Here is a 23,414-nt window from a genome sequence, read left to right as displayed (position 1 = left end):
GGACGTCTAGGGACAGGATAAGAAAATGCTCTGGCCTTGCCGGTGAGGACAGGAAGCAAATCCAGAGAGCTCAGGAAGCCTGCGTTATTTCTAAAGTCCGCCTGGGTCTTGCTGATCTGAATTACGAGCGCCTGTTTGGTCAGAACCGAAACAACCGCTTTTACAATTCAGTGCCTCTGTGCATGTGAGAAATTAGAACAGAGGAAGAGGAAAGGGTTTCCTGACCCCCGTCCTGGCCGTTGGTCCTTCTCCACTGCTGCCAATTCCCTGCTTCCTTCTGGATAGTCTGTGGGCTTGAGAGGCCGCCGTGGTGTCCTGTCTCCCCGCCTGGGTGGACGCCCATGGACACGCACGTCCGTCCTCACTTCCTTGCGCATGGACACGGTTTGAGAGCTGCAGCTCAGTGGTGGAGACCGTTTAGTACACAAGGCCGGGTTTGATCCCCAGCACTGGAGAAGAAAGGGAGGAGGAGGAGGAGGAGGAGGAGGAGGAGGAGGAGGAAGTAGGTGGGGAAAAAAGAAAGAAAAGAATACAGTTTGGAAAAAGAGTCTAGTTCGAGAAGGACTTGGATTGTTCCTGGGAGATTGCTGTGGCCTTTATTCCCACCGGATCTGCGCTGCCCGACTGACTGACAACCCAGGGCCGTTCACAGTAAATCCAAGGCCATGGTGGTCCGTGTGCATCGTCCTGGCATGAGCCTAGGAGTTTGAGGCCAGCCTGGCAGTTCAGCAAAGACCCCCTGTCTCAAAAGAGAGAGAGAAAAATCGAGCTAGTTCTGAGTTGTCCCAGCCACGTTCCGAGTGCTTGGTAGAGGTGGAGGCGGGGCTCCTCCCTGGGCTGCGCAGACCCCATCACCTCCACCGTGGTGGACACACCTGAGTTAGGCCACCCTCCCAACCGGCTATTCAGGTTACTTGCAGTATTTTGTTACTAAAATCAGGGTGAGATGACTGGTTTTTTTTTTTTTTTTCCTGGTGCTGGGGATTGAACCAGCCCCCTGCTGCTGAGCCACCCGCGGCCCTGGACTGTTCCATCGTGGATCTTTGTCCACCTGCACGTACATCTGAAAGTTCTTTTTTTTTTTTGTCTCTGTTGCCCAGGTGACCTTGAATCCTTGGGCTCAAGTGATCCTCCTGCGAATGCGGTTGGGACACCAGGTACGTGCCTGGCCTTTGAAAGATAAGCTTCTTGAAGTGAACTGGCTGGGGGGTCAAAGACCAGAGGCCTTTTAAATTCAGCCAGACTTTGTCAAATTCTCTCCCCAAGGAGTTCTACACGTTCACCCGGCTACCAACAGTAGTGGACAATGCCCGCGTCCCCACACCCTGGCCAACACAGGAGCGTCTCAGACTTCGGTCTCTCCTTATCTGCAAGCTGAATCACGGTATCTCTGGATAGCTTGGCATTAAAACTTATCTTAAGTGCCTTCTAATGCATTAAGGAACTCTTTAATTATTCCACTTGGCAAAGTCACCTTCAATGTGAAAAATAGATCTTGAAGCCCGGGTGTCCCTGCTGGGGACTTTGTCCCACAAAAGAGCATCTGGTGTTTACAGTGATTGCTTCATGTGTCATTGGGTGGGACTGTGCGTCGCTAATTATTAGCTATGATGGATGCAGACAGGAAGACAGAACTGGACGTGGAAAGCCAAAAACTGGCTGCCACTTTTGAAACACCAGGCTGTTTGGCACAGGAACTTGGTTACAAAGCGGAGTCTGGCTTGTTCGTTCAGGGAAACAGACAAGGGGTGTCTTTTCACTTGCCCTTACTGGGGGGGGGAGGGGGACGTGATCTGATTTGCTCAAGGTTTATGCTGCGGGGACAGCCCTGTCGTCTCAGCTGGGCTCCGTGACGAGGTCACAGCTGCACGGGTCCCTCAGCAAGAGGTGGGGAAGGTGCAGGCCCTGTCCTTGGGGAATGGACAGCCGAGTGCACCTGTCCGGTTGGTGGACTCTGATTCGGCCTTGGATGGCCACACGCTCCCACGCCAGCCGGGGCAGGGACGGACCTCAGGCCAGCGTGCCGAGTGGAATGAGCCACCTTCACAGGAGGTGGCTGCAGGGGCCACCGGCACAGGGTCCCGGAGGAGCGCAGGAGGGGGACCCGGCCGGGGAGCGAGTGTCAGTGGGGGCAGAGTTTGACTTGGAGAAGATGAGGAAGCTCTGCAGGTGGACATTGGCGATGGACTGTCCACCTGCAAATGGGTGAAATGCTCAAAAATCCCGCACAGCAGGGCCGGACACGGAAAGGCATCCGCAGCGGTGGGAAAGGAAAAGGGCCGCAGCCCCCTGGCGGGCAGGCCCTGAGTGGGCCTGGGGTGAGCCACGCTGGCCGCGTGTCCCAGGGGCCCAGGGTTCCCCGGCCCATGCTCAGGGAGCCGTGGTGCCCCGGCTGGGAAGGTCCTGGGGAAAGTTGAGAAGCGGTGACATTTTCTGGCAGTGCACAGGGGCGTCCTGGCACCCAGAGGCCACCAAACCTCAGCAGCCACAAGGGGGAGCGGTGAGCCGGCTCAGCCCAGCCACCCTGCGAGGCCCGCAGGGACCTCGCTATCCTGGGAGCCCTCGGAGGCTGTCCTCCGCCTCTTCCGCCAGTTCTTTCTATTTTTGGCCGACTGAGGTCAAATGCTGGAAACGTGACTTTTACCATTTTGATGATTCTTTTTTAAAAAATACTTCTTTAGTTGTCGATGGACCTTATTTAATGAGTTTGTTCATATGTGGAGCTGAGGGTCGCTCCACCACTGAGCCGCAAGCCAGGCCCTCGTTCTGACGGTTCTTACTGAGCCCAGTGGCGTGCCCAGAGGGACACTCCCGGCCTGCCCCGGTCTCCCCTCTCCCCAGCCCTCGGGCCACCAGCTGCTCTGCGTCCCTGTGGATTTGCCTTTCCTGGACATTTCACACACACGCCTGGACACAGGGGGTCTGGGCATCACCATTTGGAGGGTCGTCTGTGTCAGAGCCTGTGTCTGTCGCTCCTTTTTTATGGCTGAATCATATTCCTTTGTAAAGATGGACCATGTTTGGTCCATTCATCTTTGATGGATATCTGAGCTGTTTCCTAAATGTGTCTTTTAATGGTCAAAGCGATGCATTTTATGCACTGGCTATTTTGTTTGGTTCTCCTGTGCTGCTTTGGACACGCGGGTGCAGGGTTCATCGGAAAGCCAGGGTTCAGCTCTCCTGGGCACATACCTAGGGTGGGACTGCCTGACCCCGCGGTGGCCATGTGAGACCAAGGAGGTGCAAACTCTTCTTCCCCTTCCTTTTTCATTTTTATTTTGAGACAGGGTCTCACCAAATTGCTGAGGCTGGCCTTGAAGCTATGATCCTCCTGCCTCAGCCTCCGAGGGCCTGGGATTACGGGCGTGTGCCCTGAGCCCGGCCCCACTCCTTTTGATTTTGATGACAGACCTGCTCAGCCTAAATGTTTTCCCTCATGCTCGAAACCCGGTCAGTCTCCACGAAGCAGCCAGGGATTCCTGGAAAAGGCCACCCGATTTGGATGCTTTTTTTTTTTTTTTTTTTTTTTTTTTTCTTCTTTTTTTTGCAGGGATGGAACCTGAGGCCCCCAGGATGCTCGGCAGCTCTGCCACTGAGCCGGGCCCCAGCCCTGGCCACCGGACTCTTGTCCCTCCTACGGTGTACACACGGAAGCTCGGGCTCCGGCCCTGGACCCTCCCCCGCCCCAGGCCTGCGTCCGTCATTTCCTAAGTGGCGAGAGGGTTGTGTCTGTCATTGTTTCGTCACCCCATCACTGTGTCTAAGCAGAACAAAGAACGAAACCTCACTGCCCGGCACCTGCCCACATCTGCCTGCCTGCCTCTGGCCCCGTCTCAGTCTCTCCCAACCTGCCCAACCGGCTCCTGCCTCTGGCCCTTCGCGCTGGCGGTGCCGCTACCCAGAATGCTCTGCTTTGGCGGGTGACTTCTCAATCCTTTCGTTTTGGCTCAGGAATTCCTCCATCAAAGGGGTCTCTGCAGTAGCCTGAATCACGCCCCCCAGAGATGTCCGTGTCCGAATTCCGGGGAGCGTGTTCCTCTGCGTGGCAAAGGGGACTTCCCCCGTCCTGTCTCTGGGATTTGAAAGCTCTGCACACCTGAGATGAATCACACCTTCTTTGTTTTTTATGACAGGCCCATTTTGCTTAACAAAGCAGGGTTACCCATGTTGTTGCCAGGGGCAAGACTTCCTTCCTTTTCAAAGCTGAATAATATTCCACTGTGTGGCTGAGCTTGAGCTGTCGTGGTCGGCTGAAGGACGCTTGGCTTGCTGGGCTGCATGGCGTACAATGTTCTTTTTAATTTTTTAATTTTATTTGTTCCGATTAGTTGTACATGAGCCAAACTCAAAAAACCAAAGGCCGGATGTGTTCTCTGATGTGCGGGTGCGAACTCACAATGGGCGGGGGAGGATAGGGAAGAATCAAGGTGCTTTCAATTCTTTAGGGTCAGCCCTCCCCGCCGCGGGCTCCGTGGGTGCGACCATCACGATGGGAAATTATCTGAAGGACATGGCGTCTGCACCGAGCGTGTTCAGACTCTCCTGCTGGCCTCGTGCCCTGAACAAGGCAGCGTGGTGTCGATGCATGTAGCAGTTGCACTGTTAGGTTTTGTAAATAAGCCAGACGTGAATCAAAGTATAAAAGAGGGTGAAACTAGGTCCTAGGTGAAGGTTACACCATCTTCTAGGAGGGGCTTGATCATCCTCAGATCCTGGTGTCAGCGGGTGTTGGGGCAGGAACCGTCCCGGAACAAATCCCCTGCTGGTGCTGAGGGATGATCAGGGGCTCGAAGTGGAATTGCTGGGTCAGAACAGAATTCCCTCCCTCCCTCCCTCCCTTTACTGGGGATGAACCCAGGGGTGCTTCACCACTGAGCCACATCCCCAGCCCTTTTTAACATCCTAGAGACAGGTCCTTGCTGAGTTGCTGAGGCTGGCCTCACACTTGGGATCCTCCTGCCTCAGCCTCCCGAGAGGCCGGGATTACAGGTGTGGCCACCGCCCTGGCTAGGCTGTAATTCTTGTTGAATTTTCCAGGAGCCTGGAGCCGATTCCCCATCTTCCATTCCTGTTTCCCTTCCTGCCTCGGGCCCAGGATCCAGGTCTCCACGCCCTCCAGGCACTGCTGCTTTCTGTGGCTTGACAGTGGCCGTCCAGAAGGGCGGGAGGCGGCGCGTCCGGGATGGGGCGCTGGTCTGGCGAGGGGTGGTGTGCACCTGCAGAAGCGCCTGTTCAGACCCTTGCCACTGTTTCAGCCGGCGTCTGGGTTCCCGCTGGGTTGCGAAGGCTCTTCACATACTCTGGATGTCCTCGCAGGGGGTCTCTTTCCTCTGTCGAGGCCCAGGAGGCCCGTCCTTCGTCCTTCTGTGGAGAAACCTCAGAGACTTCGTGGACACTTTAAAGCCGTCACTGAACGAAGGGTTTTTCCTAGTTGGTTTGGACTCCATACCTTTATTTATTTTTACGCGGTGCTGAGGATCTGAGGTGGAACCCAGTGCCTCTCAGGTGCCAGGCAGGGCTGCCCCCCTGAGCCCCAGCTCCGGCCCCACAGAAAGGGCTTTGGCACAGACAAGTCTTGCCGGCCGAGTCCGCAGGCACCGCTCACCAGCGCCGCCGCCTCTGGCCTGCAGACCTTCTCTGCCTGGTCCCCACGTGGCTCCCCGTGGAAATCATGCGCAGTTTGTTTGCATGCAAAATGAGCCTCCAGCCTCGCTGCCCGGCACCGGGGAGGCCGCGGAGCGGGGTGGACTTTGAAGGAGACCCTACTGTTTCCAGCTCTCAAGGACCAGTTCGGGCCACAGGCTGGGCCTCCCGTGTCCCTGGGCCTCTGTCATGCGGCCGATGCCGCTCCGTCCAGATCCCAAGTGCCTGGTCTTAGGTTGCAGGCGGGCAGGGCTGGAAGGCCGCCTTCCCCCAGGGAGAGAGTGTCCGCTCTGGAGGCCGGAGGATGCTCCCGCTTAGTTCCGCTTGGGCGAGGACGCGCTTCCTCATGTCAGCTCCGGGCTGGGCGACACTGTGATTTCAGTTCTTTATTTCTCAGGACGAGAGAGCAGGCAACCGAGAGGACTGGAACCCTGTCTGCCTGAGATCCTCCAACCTGAAGTTTGAATCCAGAGCGTGCCCGAGACTGGTGGAGGTGAGGCCCGAGAGGGAGGCTGGGGACAACTGGAAAGTCCCCTTTCCTTTCAGTTCCAGAGTGCTCGAGGGTCAGGGGCGTGTGGCTGCCCCGCTGGAGGGGTGGTCCTGGTCTTCCCCTGGAGCTAGGTGTGGCCTCAAGGTCCAGTGATGGACGCCGGCTTGTTCTTCCCTCTGTCCTGCCTGTTTTGAGCAGGAGTGTGGACAGGGTGGGGGAGGCTGCTCTGACCCTGGGCAGCGGTGGAGCCCTGAGCAGCCTGAGGCTGGTTCTGGGGCCTCCACGTGGAGTCCTGACTCCTTCCTTCCCGGACCACCTGCCTCCCCTGCCTAGTTAAGTGAGAGAAAGACATTTCTAACCCCTTACAGCCATGCTGTTGGGTCTTGTGATGGTCTGGTTTTCATTGCTATAACAAAATACCCAAGGCATGCAAACTGTATAAAAAAAAGAGATCCACTTAGCTCAGGATGCTGGAGTCTGGAAGTGCCAGGGGTGAGGGCCGTCTGCCTCCTGGTCCACATCCAACTGTAGGTGGCAATGGCGGGAGACGAGGAAGAGGTCACACTGTTCCACAGGGACCTGTGAGAAGTGGCCGATTTCTCCCTGGGTGTGCCCAGGACGCCGGGCCATCTTCCGCCCCTTAGGACTCTAGGGCCACACAAGCCGGCGGGGCTGCTTTCGGCTCTTCAGGCCACTGCAGTCCTGCTGCCTGGGAGGGTGAACAGGGTTGAGCCGCCTCGGGGCACCCAGGGTCAGCAGGACCCGACTTCAGACCCAACTGACCTCACTTCCAATGATGGGCAGCCGCACTGACCTTGGCAACCGCAAGGACGAGACCCTCAGCGGCATACTCTCTGGGAAACGTGGAGGACAAGGCCTGAGAGTCCTCACCGGCCAGCGGAGGAGGACTTGCCCAGCTGTGCGAGGCCCAGATTTCCCCTGCTCACCCCCAGCCCTGAATTTGTTCTTTGAGAGGAAAAATTCGTTTTGGAAAGATGTCAGGGTTCCCTAAATCTTAACTGGAAATCCATGAAATTCCAACAACAACAACAACAACAACAAAAGCCCAGGAAATTTGGGGGAATTTGAGAAAATAGTGTTGAATCTAAACAAAATATATGAATGTGTGAGAATTTCCAGGGGAATTCTGGGCCTGGAGCCCAGGGAGGGAGGCGAGCTTTGGTGAATGGCCTAAGGAGCTGCGACTCAGGAGGACTGGGGACAGACAGCCTTGCCACAGATGGAGTCCAGGAGACCCAGCCGCTGGGGGACCGGCAGCTCCCACCCGGGAAGGGCAGGGGAGCTGCGTCGGGTCAGGATGGCTGGATCCCTTCCTTTTCCGTAGCAGAAAACAAGTGATTCCAAACAGAGCCGCGATTTAAAAACGAAAACACGCAGCACACTGGACGAGAAGGAGGTGGAGACAAAAGACCCTCAGCCTGGGAGGCTTTTCTGCGCATGGCCTGTGCGTGCAAAATCCCTGAGGCAGGCCGGCTGTCAGGGCTACGGGTTTCCTTCCTCAGGAGTGGGGACAGGGGCACTTGACCACTGAGCCACACCCCCAGCCCTATTTTGTGTTTTATTTAGAGACAGGGGCTCACTGACTTGATTAGCGTTGGCTCGCTTTTCGCTGAGGTTGGCCTCGAACTTGTGATCCTCCTGCCTCAGCTTCCAGAGTCACTGGGATTACAGGCACGCACCTGGCTAGAAACCGCACCTCAAATTCGCTTTTTGCTCTTTCCCGGCCTAGCCAGAAGCGGAGCAAATCCTCCGCTGAGATTGTGGTCGGCGCCCTCCAGGCACGGAGCTGCTAGGCGGGGTTGTCCAGCAGGTCAGGGGTCCTGAGAGCATTTTGCACCTAAGATATTGTTAAGAAACGACGGGGTTACCAGGATGTGGCCCCACTGTGCGTCTAGCAACATCTGTGTACTCTGAAGTGTTTACTTGTGGTTTCAGACTTCATTGCAATGGGAACGTCTCACGAGGTATCACAATGTCCTAAAGGTCCCGGGGCCTGGGCCTGGGAGGGGCCTGGCTTTCACCTGCCAGTAACACCTGCTGGCCGGCACCTGTCTGTGTGGTGGGGAGGAAGGCGACCCTGGCCCCTGGGCAGATGGCTGCTGGGGGGACCCAGGGTGCAGCTTGCCCAGGTCTTGTGCTCCGACGGGGTCTGCAGCGCTGCCCAGGTGGAGCTCAGGATGACCACCTCTGGCAGCAGAGGCAGGGTGGACCACGGCTCAGTGATCACCTGCTGGCGGCCCGAGGCTGCTGAAGGCAGGGAGCACCGAGGCTGGGTGCCGGCTGGGCGGAGCTTGCCCGGCAGGCTCCTTTCCAGGACTGTGAGAGCAGAAGGTGACTGTGGGGGCCGAGGGAGGAACCGTCTTCCATCAGGAGAGCTTCCGTTAGGATCAGGTTCCAGAATCTAACACCTCAGGTTCAAATCTGGGCTTGACGACTCCCCAGCTGTGTGACCTTGGACAAATCACTTCACTTTTCTGTGCCTCCGTTTCTTCATCTGAAAAGCAGAGATGATACTGGTCCTGGCTTCAGAAGGCGAGTGCAGGATTCAGTGGGCTAAGACGTAAAGCATTTGAAGGGCGCCCGGCCCGATAACGTCGTAATGAGTATCAGCATTTCATGAGCGATATCCGCTATGGCCTCCTTGTGTCCCCTGAAGTATCGAAGCCTTAACCCCAAATGCCCCAGGATGTGACTCCATAGGAAAAAGGGTCTTGCTGACGGGTGTAGTAGGGTGGGCCTGAGTGCCGAGACCCCAGTGTCCTCGTAAGAGGGATCGCGGAATGGACCCACCATTTGACCCAGCTCTCCCACTCCTCGGTTTATACCCAAAGGGCTTAAAATCAGCATACTACGGTGACGCAGCCACATCAGTGTTCATAGGAGCTGAATTCACAATAGCTAGATTGTGGAACCAACTAAGACGCCCTTCAACAGATGAATGGATAAAGAAACTGTGGTACATATACACAATGGAATATTATTCAGCCATAAAGAAGAATAAAATCATGGCATTTGCTGGTAAATGGATGAAGTTGGAAAACATCATGCTAAGTGAAATAAGCCAAGCCCAAAAAACCAAAGGCCGAATGTTTTCTCTGATAAGTGGATGAGATATATAACAAAGGGGGGTGGCGGGAGGAAGAGAAGAATGAAGGAACTTTGGGTGGTGTAGAGGAAAATGGGGCGGGAGGGGGTGGGGGACGGAAAGATAGTAGAATGAGACAGACAGTATTACCCTATGTACATGTATGATTACACGAATGGTGTGAATCTACATCAGGTACAACCATAGAAATGAAAAGTTACAGCCCATTGTGTACAATGAATCAAAATGTGTCTGTAAAAATAAAAAGTATTTTAATTAAAAAAAAATAATCAGGGGGGTCACGCCCCGTGAACAGAGAGGCGAGGAGGGCGGGCGTGGTGGAGGCGGCCACGGGGCCCAGGCCTGCCAGAGCCCCCAGGGCTGGGAGAAGCAGGAAGGACCCTGCTTCCATCCTCAGAGGGAGCGCGGCCCGGCCGACACTCCGGCTTTGGACTCTCAGCCTCCAGAACTGTGAGGGAACCAGGTTTCTGATGTCCCCAGTCACAGTCGGTGGCACTTTGATGACGGCCCGAGCAGATGGATACAAGGTCACTTGATAAATCGAAGCCAAGGCGACTCTGGAAGCCACGCTCTCCCTGCCTTCCCGTGCCCTGGGGCAGGGCCGTGCTGGCGGGGGCCACCGGTGGCGCCAGGCACATGGGGCTGCCCTGCAGACCAGGAGCGGCCCGGGGGTCCCAGTGCGTCTTCGGAAGCCCCCCTGCAGGTGGAGGGAGGAGGGAGGGCAGCGCGTCCTGAAGGTGACAGGCGGTGGCCTGCAGCAGGGCTTCTTGAAGTGTGGTCCCTGGGCCAGCAGCTCTGCGTCCCCTGGGATCACTCCGCTGGGAGCGGGGGCGCAGGCCTGCAGTCCCGGCGACTCTGAGGTGAGGCAGGAGGATAGAGAGTTCAAAGCCAGGGCTGGGGCTGGGGCTCATGGTGGAGCGCTTACCTGGCACGTGTGAGGCCCCAGTTCGAATCTCAGCACCGCATGTAAATAAACAAAATGAAGGTCCATCGACGACTAAAATATATTTAAAAAAATGAAAAGAGATACAAAGCTACGGGCCACCCGGACCTCTTGAGCCAGGCGCCCTGGGACCTGGCCACTTGGGTCCCCAGGCTTCTGGGGACGCCTGGAGTGAAGGGAGGTGGGGGCCTCGGCACCACAGGCGGGTTGCCTAACACAGCGGGGGCCGGAGTCGGAAATCGAGGTTGTGCGGCCTGCCCAGGCCCCGGGACCCTCCCGCCCGCCTGGCTGGCGGCCGCTCCTCCCCTCCTGGCTGCCTCCGTGACTCCGGCCCTGCTCTTGGTCTCTGACAGGACTTCCTGCCTCTTACGAGAACATTGCTTTTTGGATCGGGGCCACCCTGATCCAGGGCGATCGCCTCGACTTCACACCTGCAAAGACGCTAGTTCCGGAGGCGCTCACGGTCACCGTGCCGGGACCCCGAGGTAGGCTTTTTTGCAGGGGAGGGGACACACTCTGCCCACTTCAGATGGGGGGAAGACAAAGCCAGCAAGTGAATCTGAGTGACCGGAGGGGCCCACGTGGAGGTAGAGCAGGGGAGAGGAGCCCCTGCCCGCTTTGTTCCGTGAGTGGCCCGGCGGGAGTCCCCGGCTAGGGTTTCTGCAACCTTACCCGAACGTGGGGCTGGTAAACAGGTTGCTGAAATAGACTCCTGCCCACCTGGAGCCCGTCCTGCTGCCCTGGGGGCTGCGGGTGGGGAGGGAGCCCAGGGCCCTGCTCCTGCCTGTCCTCGCTCTCTCAGAGCCTGCGTCGCCCCGACTGCAGCTCAGGGTGACACCTTAGCACCAAGTGCAAGTTCAAGGTCCCAGGACCTGGGGGCACCTGAAGTGGCTCTAGATCTCAGCCGCCTGAAGGGAAGGATGGTGTCGGGGCAGTTTAGCCTGTTCTGATGCGCAGGAGCCAGCCGGCAGTGTGGGAGTCCCCACTTTGTCCTTTTGAAGAGCAGAACCCCCTGGGGGGCTTGCGAAAACGCAGGCCTCACCCCGAGAGTGACTCATAGGAGTGGGGTGAGGAGCAGGCGCATTGCTGTCCTGTCCCCATGTGGCCCAGTACTGCCGGTCCTGGGAACACTCGGGGGGCGGCCAGGCCCCGAGGGCTGGCTCCAGGCCTGCGTGCACGTGGAGGACGCAGACGACCAGCAGAGCTCTCTGAGGGAGGCTGCTCCCTGCCGGGACTCCAGAGGGAGGCCCACAGCCCACCCCTCCTTCTGGGAGCCTCCGGGCCCTGGGTCCTCCCTCCCCACCTCCCCCAGGACATCCTGTCCTGCTGGCCGCGGGCCCTGCACTGGTGCGGGGGATCCAGCTGGGAAGGCCCACCAGGCGTCCACCCCCGAGAAGCAGGCTCTGCACAGACGCAGGGAGGAGACACGAACACCCAGCTGGGTGATGTGGGCGGACGGAAATCAGGCGGAAGAGCGTGAGGAAAGCGTTATTCCATCTTACTTGGCTTTCGTGGTCCTAGGCTGGGACCCAGGGTGCTCTGCCACCGAGACACTGTGCTTTATTTTGAGATAGGGTCCCCCTGAGTTGCTGAGGCCCACATCCCAGTTCCTCTCCTCCCTCCCTCGGACTGCGGAGGCTGGCTTTGAACTTGCCAGCCTCCTGCCTCAGCCTCCCGAGCCGCTGAGATTGCAGGTCTCAGTGCGCCAACAGGTCGAGTTTAAAGGGCGTTACTTTAGATGGGCTGCTCAGGGAGTTCTCTTTGAGGAGGGGGTGTTGGAGGTGCCACTCCAAGAAGCTGCTGTGGAGAGAACTTTTAACTCGGGGAATGTTTAAAAAAGGGAGCACAGCAAGTGCCAAGGTCCTGGGGTGGCACAAGCGGAGCAGGCAGAAAGATCCACAGAAGTCCGGGGGCTGCAGCCTGCAGAGCAGGGGAGGGAGCACGGGAGGTGGGTCCAGAGTGTACCCACGTTTATGCCTGGCGCCCAGGAAGCCAGCAGGGTGCTGAAGCAGGAAGGAATATGATGCTGTTTGCTTTGAAAAGCTGAGCTGCAGCCTCCAGAGCAGGTCCTCGCCAGGCGGGCCCCACCCCCAGAGCATTTTTCTCAGGTGTAATTACAAACTTGTTGGTGTGACAATAATATCGTGGTCTGCGAGATATCATTGATATCTATTACAAGATATCTGTGACCTGGGTGAGGCACAGCCAGCGCACCCTGTGACCCCCCATAGGAAGCGCTCAGTCTGCACCGTCCAGTGAAGGATCCTGTGAGTCCTGTCCAGCCCTCTGGCCCAAGCAGGAGCGCCAGCTGTGCCCACGAAGGTGTCCCTGTCGCTGTTCTCCTCTGACGTCTTGGGCTCCTGCTTCTGCCTGGGTCCCAGCTGCTCTGGAGGACGCCCCCTCGGGAGAGAAACCCCGGCAGAGCTGCGGGCCCGGGGGGGTGATTTTAAGAGCAGCAGCGTTTCCTGTCCAGAGGACTCTGACGCCACATGCTGCTGGCTTCCCAGGCGCCTGCGGCCTGGCTGGTCCAGCCACCCTCCCTGCTCCTGTCAGTCTCAGGGCCTGCGTGGCCCCAGGTGGGAGGCGGCTGACAAGAGTGGTTGTTTTCTGGGCAGGAAGGAGAATTCCTCTCTGGCAGGGAGACGGCGGGACGGATCGGGACTTGCAGGGAGGCCAGCCCGAGTCTTGGCTCCCCTGGACAGGCTGGCACGCGGCAGGCCCACACATGGGGAGAGGACGGAAGCCTGAAAACCCGGCTGGGTTTCCAACAAACCTGAGCTTGTAAACTCTGGTCCTGGGAACAGAAGTCCAAAGGAAAAGGGAGGAGGAGAGGGCCTGGGGCTGTGGGCCTTGGTGGACCTGTAGACTGTTCCTGAAAGCCACCGTCACAGTCACCACGTCACAGTCTACATTTCAGTTCCTTGAACACTCAGAGTTCAGCTGACCACAGGGTCTTTGCATGTACCGTGCCCTCCACTTGGAATGCCTACCCCGTCTCCTCCAGCTCTCCCCTCGATGTCACCTCCCCAGGGAAGGGCCACCTCCTTCACGCTCCACCAAACCCCTCTCTTTTGTTTCTTTCTCAGCATTTGACATCTTGGTGGGCTCTGTCTGCAGCTCTCACATCTGCACAGTGACCAACTGTGGATGGAAGACTTAGAAATAGCACGTTTGTGTGCGGAGGTGCAGACTGCCATCGTTACTCCCCAGACCGCACGCTGTAACAACCACTGGCTAACATTCACCTTGTGCTAGGCACTACAAATCATCCAGCAATGATCTCAAGTGTAGGAGAGGATCTGTGTTGATTACAGGTAAACATGATGTCATTTTATATAAGGGACTTAATTATCCTTGGAATTTGGTATGGGCGGAGGTCCTAGAACCAATCCCAGTGGATTCCAAGGGATGACTATCTGAAATCATTTTGCTGGGGGAGGGGGTGCAAGCTTAGCCTGCACAAGGCCCTGGGTTCAAAGGCCAGCACCAAAAAAAGAAAACTGCTAGTTTGTGGACCTGCTTTTGCGATCCCTGGAATGCACTTCTGAAAAGAAAGCTGGATGGTCTCTCATGCCCTCCATTGCCTGGATCTGTCCTGACCTATAGAAGATCTCAGTAAATAATCACCGAATGAATCAATCAATATAGCTGTTGATTGTGGCTGCTGGCTACTTGCCAGAGGGTTTTATATCTGTACTGGTGGAGCTGCTTTGGCTTAAAGTACTAGAAAGCACCAACCCAAGCTGGGCCTGGTGGTGCACGTCTGTAATCCCAGAGACTCCAGAGGCTGAGGCAGGAGGATCATAAGGCCAGCCTCAGCAATTTAGCAACGCCTTGAGCAATACGGCAAGACCCTGTCTCAAAAGAAAAATAAATAAATGAAACGAAAGCGTCAACCCAAAGCTCTAGCAAGGAAGCCGTTGATGGGTCCAGCTTTGGGGGCGCTCCTGGGGGACTCCCATGGCGTCAGGGACGCATGGTGCTCCCCTGTTGCTGGTGCTGGGACCCGCCAGCGCCCAGTGGCGGGGCAGAAACCAGACCTCGAGTTTCTCTCCACGTGGGCCAACCTTGCCCCGCCCCCGCCAGCTGCCCCGCAGCTCATTGGCCAGAGCGTGGTCACATGAGCGCCCCTCAGCCAATCACAGTGAGGAGAATAGAGTTGCCAGGATTGGGAAGGAGGGGACGCCCTGCTGGGCAGCGGGGGCGCCTTTTCCCAGCTTGGCAGCCGCAGGCGGAGGGAGGAGCTTGGGCGGAGCCTGAGAGGCCGGGTGGCGGGCAGCCCCGCGCCCACGTGGATGCTGTGATGTTCAGGCAGTTGCGTCCGTTCCCCGAATGGACCCCTGTTAACGCCCCCTTCTCAGTAGGGACTTCGGGTGACAGCAGTTTTGACAACTAGCAGGCGCTGCTCACTGACTTCTTTAGTTTTTAAACAAACAAAAAAGTGGACATTTCCATTTGAACCACATATACTCAGGGCCGCAGGGAGAGGGCGCGATGCCCTGGTCCCATCCCCAGCTTCTGAAAAGAGAAAAGAAAAGGAAAAATTAAAATAAAAAAAAAAAAAAGGAAAAAACCGAACAAATAAAACACATAGGCCCACATTTAGTAAAATATGCGCTTGTGGGGGCTTCTGGAGGTCCCCAGCTAAACTCCACTCAGGACGCATTTATTGAGAGGTGAGAGGCGCGCTCGTGTTACTTTGCAGCTTGGGAACATTGAAACTCAGTAACTGCGGCGCTTGGTCCAGCACAAGGGTCAGCATTTTTTTCTTTTTTTTCTGGAAAGTGCCGAGTAGTAAATACGCTGAGCTTCCTGGGCCCGAGATCTCTGCGGCACCCCTCAGGGCTGCCACCGCAGCAGGAGACATGCAGCTGGACCTGAGGCCGGGGATGGAGCCGAGGAACGAGCCGAGGAACGAGCCGGTGTTGGCCGGACCGGGTTAGCCGTGCTGGCAGCCTGCCCCAGACCTGGACCGGCACAGGCTTTCAGGGGACGTTCCATCAGGCAGGGCCTGAGGCAGGGCCTGGGCGCAGTCACAGCAGACGGCGGGTGGGCTGCACTGCGGCCGCTCTCCCTGACGGTGCCCTGGGGGGCTGCACCTCTGTCCCCATCGTGGTTCCTAGGGACTCTCACTTCACAGAGGAGCACCCTGGGCGGAGGAGGCCTGGGGCTCAGAGTGGGCGCCAGGGCCAGGGCCCTCGGGCAGCTCCTGCAGAAATCCAGGCTCCCTGGCAGAGTGGGAGCCGCCAGCCCCTTTCCAGGGGTGCTGGGGACCAGGGAGGCCACCTCTGCTCTGCCTCCTGGCCTCCCTGCCGGGGGCTTTTGTCTGGGACTCTGAGCTGCTCAGGGAAGCTGACCTCCTTGGGCCTGGGGCAGTGTTGGAGAGCCAGGCTCCCATGGTGGCCTCCGGGCGCCCTGGGCCCTCTCTGGAGGTGGGAGAGAGCTGTCCCCTGCTGCTCCTCCCCGAGCCCTGGCCACCCTACCCACCTGCCGCCTCCCTGGCTCTTGACCAAAGACCTGGGCTGCCCGTCCGGCTCAGGCTTTTGCCGCGTGTGTTTTTGTTTTTACCGTTGTAACCTTGAGTGGCTTGGCACTTCCTCACGGTGGTGGGCGCGTCCCCCATCCCCAGAACTTCTCGACCTGCAGAAATGCAACTCCACCCCCAGGAGACACTGACTCCCGGACCCCCTCCCGGCCCGATTCCACCGCTGTCCTCGCTGTGACTTCTCTTCCCTGGGGACCTCACGTGGATGGCGCTCTCTGGCCTTTCCCCTTTCACGACTGGTTTATGGCAGAGCACGCGGTCCTCAGGCTCACCTGGGCCAGCGTGTCAGGCTCCTTCATCCGTCAGCGGGTCGGGCCCTGAGGATCACGCTGTCGGGACGTCCCGTGCGGCCGGCTCTGGTCCTGCGCCCTGTCCTTCAGGTGTGCGTGTAGCCCCGGCACCGCTGGGTCACGTGGCCATCCTGCTGTTCAGTTCTTTCTTTTTGGTACTGGGATCAAACCCAGGAGCGCCACTGCAGCCACACCCTGAGCCTTTCTATTTTGACACAGGGTCTGGCCAATTTGCTGAGGCTGGCCTCACACTTGCGATCCTCCTGCCTCAGCCTCCCAGGTTGCTGGGGTTATAGGTGTGTAAAGACACCCACCTGACCTGGCTTTACGTTTTTGAGAAACACCACCCATTGTCCACAGTGACTGCGCCTCCGCCCTTCCCGTCAGCTGCGCGCAGGTCAGTGCCTGCTGTTTTGCTCTGTTTGGAAGCCCCCCTCATGGTGTGAAGGGGATCATGGTGGCTTTATTTGTGTCTCCCTGACGGTGAGTGGGGTGGCTCAGCCTCGTGAGGCCCTGGCACGCCCACCCCACGTCAGACAGGCTGGGGCAGGGTCTCACAGCAGCCGGGCAGTGGCCACTCCCTGTGGGATCGCTTTCTGGTCTGTGCAGTGGGCACGGAGATGACCACACACAGCCCTGCTGACAGGGGTTCTCGGAAAACACAGGGAGCCCTTGGGATAGTGCCTGGCACGCGCAGAGCGCTCAGTGGGCACCAGCCATGTGTCTCTGCCGTGGTGCCCGTCCAGGGATGGCGAAGCCTGGGAGTCCCCCACAGAGAGACGTGCCCAGGACCAGGCCCGGGCAGTGACGGGGTGACCAAGGTGGGTCTCCTGACTCCCATCTGCTCGGGGAGTCCTGGGGTCCCCGTGTCCCCCACCTGGCCCACCTTCCCGCCGAGGTCCTCTGAGGATGGTTCTGGCCCCGCTTCACAGATGGGTGTGGAGGCCTCAGCGGCCGGCCGGCTCCTGGCCGGCTCCTGGTAACGCTGGGCTTTGGCCCCCGGGTCCTCTCTCCCAGCCTCCAGCCTCCAGCCTCCCACCCTCTCCTCCCCGCTCTGCCCCAGCTTCAGCTCCTGCGCTCCTTAGCCTCTGAGCAGGACGCGGACAGCAGTTGGGAACCAGAGACCCAAGGGGTCCAGGGCTCGCCATAGAGGTGGAGGGAAGTGGCAGGTGGCCCTGTCCTTCCTGCTGACAGGCCGCCCAGGCCGTGGTGACTTCAGACAGCACCACGTGGTGTCCCTCAGGACTCCTGGGGTTCAACAGGCGGTTCTGTTTTGTCATACTGGCCAGGATGTCGAGGTGACAGGAGGATCCAAAGTGGCCTCACTTGGGTGCTGGAGGCTGGCGGGTCTGGAGGGCCCAGCTCCTCACATGCCCACAGCTTAGGTCAGGGACGGCTCTCAGGGCTGAGGGCAGAAGCCACTGGTTTCTTGAGGTCACACAGTGTCCCTTCTGTCACGTGCTGTTGGTTGAAAGGGGTCACCTTGCCAGTCCAGTCTGTGGGGAGGGGTCTCCTGGGCCACGCGGGGGGGACAGCGGTGTCCCTCCCTCCTGGTGCTCAGCTCCTCGTTGGCCCAGGCGGCTGCAGAAGGTCAGCGCCCACAGGAGGGAGGCGTGGAGGCTGGTCGGGGGTCCCCGAGAGCCCCGCCCGCCGCAGGCTCTTCAGGATTCTCCTTCACGTGTGGCCGGTCCTTAGGAACTCTGGGGACGAGCACCCCAGGGGGCTGGGATGGCCCTGCTGTGCCGCCCTGGAGCCCCCACGCCCCGGCGGGAGGTGCTGAGGGAGCGTCCGAGGCCAGCGCGTCTTTCCTGGTAGAGCCCACGTGGCGGCTTCTCCTCTCCTCCCGCCGGGCCACCTGCTCCCTCATGGCCTGTCCAGCCTGCCCTGGGTCCCCTCGCCGAGCCGCCACAGCCCAGCTGCCCCAGGACAGCCAGCCTCCGTTTTTATGCCCAACCCCCCAAGCAGCAGCCAGAGGGTTGCATTTTTATTAAAAGAGAGAGAGAGAGAGAGAGAGAGAGAGAGAGAGGGACCGAGAGTGGAGAAACCCGTCCAGCAGCCGCCGCACACCCGTTTCGCAGACTGGCCGGCAGCACGCTGGTCGCCAGTCCTCCGTTTCTTTGCCAGGGTCCTCCACCTCCTTTCCCCTCTGGGGACGTCTTTGGAGGCCGTCTCCATCCCAGGCGCCTCTGGAGCGTGGACGCTGGCTTGAAGGCCTGGCGCCTGCTGACCGCTGGGGGCAGCTGGCCACTCCCGAGACCCGCGCTCCCGGCTGCCGGCCCAGGAGAAAGGGCGGCCAGGTGGTTGACGGTCGAGTGCCGTGGGCACAAGGGGGCCGTGGGCATGCTGTGGCGGACGGGCCGTGGGCAGGGGATGTGCTCCGGGCCTTCTTCCTGGCGTGGAGCCCGCGGCCTTCCTCTCTGGAGGACTCTCTGTCGTTAGCACTTAGGGTCGACTGTGACATCTTTACTTATTTGCTTCCGTGCATTTTTGTTTTTTGGGTTGTTTTTTGGTGCTGAGGATGGAACCCAGGGCCGCCCACGTGCCAGGCAAGCCTCTGCCACTGAGCTCCACCCTACACCCCTGCTAAAAAGCGAGGCCGGGCCCCAGAGGACCTGTCCCATGCTCCCTGTCCTGTCTCCACCCTCCAGGGAGGCGGGGCTCCTGTGGGTGCTCAGCAAGGCTCTGCTGGGTCAGCCGATGGTCACGTCCCAGGGCAGCACCAGCCCATGTCAGAGGGGCCTCCCGGTCCGTCACCAGCCTCTTCTAGGAGCGTCTCTCCTCTTGTCACCCGTCCACGGGGGCAGGGTAGCTCAGGCCCAGAGTCCTCCCGCACACCAGCACCTTTGTCCTGGAAAGCGTCTGTGCTAGAGGGTTCGCCTCTCCCCAGAGGTGATATTGCAGGTCCCGAAGGCCGGGACAAAGGTGAGCTTCCACTGCCGGCCTCCTGTGGCAGAGGGACACTCCTGGAGGCAGGCTGGCCAGGCAGGGGCGGAGCAGCAGCTCGTACCGAGGACTCACAGGGGTCTCCGTCTCCCTGGGCTGCTCTACATCCGAGGCTGGGGCCTGCTAAAGGCCGTGTTTATCTTTCACACTGAGATCGAGGCCTAGAGAGATTGGTCTCTGGTGCTGGCTGCTTCCTGGTTCCCGGATGCTGCTGCTCACTGCTCCTTGCCTGGGGGAAGAGCCCGCAGCTCTCTGCAGCCTCCTCCAAGGGCCCGGGTCCCATCCCAAAGGGCCTCAGCTTCCAATGCCATCCATCGCATGCCGGTTACATGCAACAGAGTATTTTGGGGACACAGACAATTCAGACTTTGTAGCACGAGGCTAGACCCAGCAAGGGCTGGAGTCCAGGTGCTGAGTGGGGTTTCCGAGGGGCACATGGGGCTGGGAGCGCTCCGCTGCTCCAGAACCTTCTGAAGAAGACGCCGGAGCCATCTGCACCAACACGGGAAGGAATGGAGCTTTCTTCTTCTTTTGGTCCTGGGGACTGAACCCAGGGCTTCTCTGCCACCCAGCCACCTCCTGGCCCTTTTTATTCTTTATTTTGAGACGGGGTCTTGCTAAGTTCTGTGGGCTGGCCCCTGGCCCCGCAATCCTCCCGCCTCAGCCTCCCATATTGTCATTTCACTGTGAGATCCACACGAGGACATGGCGTGGGCTTCTGTCCTTCCCAGGCTGGGCCTGTGAAGCCTGGTGGGTGCACAACCGCGTCAGGGGTCCGGGAACCACAGTGGCCAGTGGCTACTGGACGGGTCACGCAGCTCTGACATCGTTTCAAACTCACACCCATCGTGGCTGCCTGTCTGCTGAAAGGCAGGGTCTGCAAGTCCAGGGGCCCGATCATGGTCACCTCTGGGTCCCCGGCACTGTCGGTGCCTGGCACACAGTAGGCGCTCAGGCTATCCAGGCTGCATGCCTCAAGAAGCAAGGGTGAGCTCCTTCCCTGCCCTCGCTGGACCTCGGGAGCTGCCCCATCCTCTGTGGCCTCCCCTGCCCGGCCTGCTCTCCCTCTCTGCCTCTCCTCCGTCCTTCCTCCCTTGGTGTTTGGGCCCTGGCGCCGTGGGACGGGGTCAAGTCTCTGCTCTGTCCGCTCCGCGGGTGTCTTTTCTGGCAGGTCCTCAGCTCCCCTGCAGTGTTTCCAGGCCCCAGGGTGATGACAACTTTCTGTGCTGCCTGCAGGAGGGAGTGACCACGCCCAGCTGGCTTCCAGTCAGGGTGCAGCCAGGATTAACGCATTCCATCCTCGCCATGACCCCGGGGCGCTGCAGCTTGGATCATCCCCAGGGGGCACAGAGAGGGTGAGCGGCTTGCCCCAGGCCACCATGCCAGCAGCCTGGCTGCAGGCAGCGCCTAGCCTTGGCACTGAGGACCTCCCGTCTGCCAGGCACCAGCCTAGGAGAGGGGCACGGGAATGGCTGGAACAGATTCCTGTTCTTGTGAGCCTCTTTTGCACTGGAGGAGGAAGGAAGGAACACAGTCCAGCAAATAAGCATGTGTGTGGTGTGGCGTTGGACGTGGGAGGTCTGTGGAGAAATGGAGAGTGGGGAGCAACGCAGATGGGCCCAGTGGGGGTGGCTTGTGATTTTGAAACGGCAGATAGGAAGCAAGATGTCTTTGATAAGGTGACATTTGAGCAAGGGCTTGGAGGGAGGGCAGCTCGACTGCTGGAAAGATGAGCGCTCCTGTTGTGGGAGCTTACGTGCAAAGGCCCTGGGGCAGGAGCAGGTCAGGAGGGGGTGTGACTGGAGCAGAGGGGGACAGAGGGGAAGATGAAGTCAGGGAGATGGTGTGGACCTGGCAGGCCTTGGCGAGGACCTTGGCTTTGCTTCTGAGTGAGGTGGGAGCCATGGGGATTTTTTTTTTTTAAATAACAGTTTTTATTGAGATACAATTTGCAAATCATAAATCCACCCATTTGAAGTGTACAGTCCATTGGCTTTTAGTATATTCATAGAGTTGTACACCATTACCACACTCAGTTTTATTTTATTTTGTATTGTTGCTGGGGATGTAACCCAGGGTGCTTTACCACTGAGTCACATCCCCAGGCCTTTTCTATTTTACTATTTAATTTAATTTTTTTTTTTAGTTGTGGATGGATCTTTACTTACTTTTATGTGGTGCTGCGGATGGAACCCAGTGCCTCACACATGCTAGGCAAGTGCACTACCACTGAGCCACAACCCCAGCCTCTCTATTTTATTTTGAGACAGGGTCTCACTAAGTTACCCAGACTGGCCTCAAACTTGCCATCCTCCTGCCTTGGCCTCCCGAGTCTCCAGGATTACAGGCATGCTCCACCACGTCCAGCACCACCATCAATTTTCGATCCATTCCAAAAAAGGGATGCTCTTAGCCATGAGCAGCCGCCCCCATGCGCCCCAGCCCCTGGCAATCCCAGGCTACTTTTGTCTCTACAGCCTGCCAGTTCTGCACACTGCGCCAGCGTGGAAGCCGCCTGCGGTCTTTCTTGTCTGGCTCCTTCATCTGCCAATCACCTGGTCTGGCTGTAGGTAGCAGGGTGGGCACTGTACCCCTGGGTGCTGGGCACCCAGGTCTCTCTTTTCCCTGTGACCACTCCTCAAAGCTCCTGTGTGCAGCGTGACCACGTCCTTCTCCCCAGGCCGCCCTCCCTGCCACCCATAGCCACTGTCCTCCTCAAGGCCGAGGCTGGTCACGTGTTCTAGCTCCTTTCATCTCTGCCCGTCCTTCTGGTGGAGTGTCAGGGTGGTGGCCACCAGGGCACTGTGGCCCGGCCTTGGGTCCTCTTGGGTAAGCACCACGCACATTTGGACCTTGAAGACTTGATGGTACAGGGATCGGGTGACAAGGCCAAGGTGAGATGGTATCGGAGAAGGGAGGGCGTGCAGCTGGTTGGCTGATTTCCAACCATTACAAACGTCACTAGAAATAAAACAACCCCCATGGCCGAAGGCTGTCCAGGACCTTCGGGGTTCGATGGGAATTATTTTAATCAACGAGTTACTCCATGTCTTAAAAGTTGTTAGCTAGTTGATTCTTCAAGTATTCACGGAGTACCAGTGCTGGGGACCCAGCTGGGTGTTGCCCCAGGTGCTGGGGACGTACTGCTGGCAAAAAGAGCAGCTTGCCTCTGGGGAGATAAGTAGGGTGAACGAGGGCGAGGGCAGGGGCGAGGCAGAGAGTGGCAGGCCTGACGCTGTTCTGAGCAGGGTCACAGATTTCCACTACGTTCCATTCTCATGCCCGCTCTTGGAAAGGGGCTCTTACTCTACCCAGTTTAGAGAGGAGAAAACAGAGAACAGGTTTCTCTGAGCCTGCTCCCATCTGACACCACAGCCTGGCCCTGGCCCTGACCCCCTGATGCAGGTCGGGTGGCCCTCTTGGGGCACTGGACATATTGGGTCTGGAGAGCGGAAGACACTGCTGGCAAGGCCAGGGCGTAGTAAGTGCTCAATAAGTACTGACTTGGGCCAGGACAGGCCGCCAAGCTGCTGGCTCCTAGGGCAGCCTGAGGGGCACAGGGCCGCATTCTGAGCCTTAGCGGGAGGGACACAACCCTCACTTGGAAAGGCTTGCCCTCTTAGGAACCCCATCCAGAAAACAAGGGACTGGCCTGCACGAGGGACCCCAAACTCATGGTCAGAGGGGTGCAGGCCAATGAGGGGCCGTGGAGGGACCTCTCCATCTGGAGCAGCTGCTGCTCAGCACCAGACACAGTTTTGTTTTCTTGGAGTACTGGTCAATGAGTCACTTGGTTAATTAACTTTTAATTAAGGACGCAGGGGAATCACCCACATTCATCTGCTCCCTTGCTTATCTGTGCCCTGTTCCCTTGCTTCCTGGGTTAGGCTGGGTGCCTCAGTTTCCTCATCTGTAAAATGGAGCCACTGGTCGCTCAGCACTTGAGCACTGGGAGAAGCCTGCCTCCTTGGCTCCCAGCAGTGCTCCCCGCCGGGCAGTGCCCCGAGCTAGGCACTTGGCAGGCCGGGGGAACGGAGCCCGGGTCTCGCGGGGCTGGCATTCTAGGTGGGCACATGGTCGGCATGCAGAGAAGCGGGAGATTACGCGCGGGTGGCGCTGGGTGATAAGGGAGAGGGCGCCCGGCGGGCGCTGTTGTGCACAGGCCGGCGGGGAAGCCCTTTCTGATAAGGTGCCTAGAACACGCGGGTGTCTGGGGACACGATTCCGATGGAAGGGTGCCCACAGCCCCGAGGCAGGGGTCTGCTGGCTGGCGCGCCTGGCCCAGGGGCAGCGAGGCCGGAGCCGCAGGCGCGTGCTCGGGGTGCGGGCCGAGGTCCGGGAAGTGGTGAGCGGTGACCACGAGGCGGAGAGGGGAGGAGGGCGGCCGGGGAGGACGAAGGGGAGCAGCGCGGGGGCGCCGGCGCTGCGGACGC

At 58.7% G+C, this 23,414-nt stretch overlaps 1 long non-coding RNA gene across 1 annotated transcript; it reads left to right on the top strand.

The window, feature by feature from the left end:
* The first annotated feature begins 783 nt into the window (after positions 1-783).
* On the top strand, positions 784-13,511 carry LOC306668969. Its single transcript, XR_013765989.1, has 4 exons — positions 784-909; positions 1,101-1,157; positions 6,041-6,136; positions 13,321-13,511. It is a non-coding gene; the product is annotated as an uncharacterized lncRNA (long non-coding RNA).
* The last annotated feature ends 9,903 nt before the right edge of the window (positions 13,512-23,414 follow it).

The sequence above is a fragment of the Sciurus vulgaris genome, assembly GCF_902686455.1.
Source record: "Sciurus vulgaris genome assembly, chromosome: 8".
Taxonomy (NCBI): Eukaryota; Metazoa; Chordata; class Mammalia; order Rodentia; family Sciuridae; genus Sciurus; species Sciurus vulgaris.
Note: the sequence above shows the minus strand (reverse complement) of the source record. Positions and strands in the feature narration are given on the sequence as shown.